The sequence below is a fragment of the Gossypium hirsutum genome, chromosome A04, assembly GCF_007990345.1.
Source record: "Gossypium hirsutum isolate 1008001.06 chromosome A04, Gossypium_hirsutum_v2.1, whole genome shotgun sequence".
NCBI classification, from domain to species: domain Eukaryota; kingdom Viridiplantae; phylum Streptophyta; class Magnoliopsida; order Malvales; family Malvaceae; genus Gossypium; species Gossypium hirsutum.
In genome coordinates, this window is record NC_053427.1 from 2,056,104 (window position 1) to 2,057,138 (window position 1,035).

The following is a 1,035-nucleotide window of genomic DNA, read 5'->3' on the forward strand; positions in this document are numbered from 1 at the left end:
ATCCCATGAGAAATTGGGATGGTTCCTCCACCCTGCATTATAAGTGTTACTGTATGGGTTATTTTGAGGTCTAGAATTATTATTACCCATATATTGAACTTATTCCTCCTCGGTGCTAGGGTTGAAGGTTGGATAATCTGTGTGTACTCCTCCTCCACTTGAATTGCACCTCATCACTGGATGTACCTGAGTAGAACCATACAAACCGTCAATTCTTTTATTTAAAAGTTCTACCTAGTTTCATAGCATAGTAACCGCGTCAAGGTTGAAAACACCAGTAGCTTTCATCGGCTTTATTCTCATGACTTGCCACTGATAGTTATTCAATGACATCTCTTCAATAAATTCGTAAGCCTCTTCAGGTGTTTTGTTGTTTAAAGTTCCACCAGCGGCTGCATCGATAAGTTGCCTTGTTGAGGGGTTCAAACCATTGTAAAACATTTGAACCTGCAGCCATAGAGGTAACCCATGGTGAGGGCACCTTCTTAATAAGTCCTTGTATCTCTCCCATGCATCATAAAGAGATTCTAAATCCAGATGTACAAAAGAAGAGATATTATTCCTTAGTTTAGCCATTTTAGTAGGTGGAAAATATTTAAGTAAAAATTTTTTGGTCATTTGTTCCCAAGTAGTGATTGACCCTCGTGGTAACTAATTTAACCACTGTTTAGCTTTGTTCCTCAATAAGAACAGGAACAACCGAAGGCAAATGGCATCGTCAGAAATGGCATTGATCTTAAAACTGTCGCAGAATTCCAAAAAAATTGCTAAATGAGTGTTTAGATCCTCGTCCCGTAAACCATCAAACTGAACAAACTATTGTATCATTTGAATCGTGTTAGGTTTCAATTCAAAATTATTTGCAACAACAGCAAGTCTAACTATACTCGATTTAGTTCCTGTTAAATTAAGTTTAGCATAATCATACATAGTACGAGGAGCAAGATTCTGATCTGCTAGATTTGCCACAACCACAGGAGGTAGCGGGTTATTCTGATTTTCAGCCATCTCCTTGGTTGTAGTATAGATATCGTC

General features: G+C 38.0%; 1 non-coding gene across 1 annotated transcript; it reads left to right on the top strand.

Moving 5' to 3' along the window:
- The first annotated feature begins 463 nt into the window (after positions 1-463).
- Positions 464-570, top strand: LOC121228514 (small nucleolar RNA R71). Its single transcript, XR_005926090.1, has one exon. It is a non-coding gene; the product is annotated as a small nucleolar RNA R71 (small nucleolar RNA).
- The last annotated feature ends 465 nt before the right edge of the window (positions 571-1,035 follow it).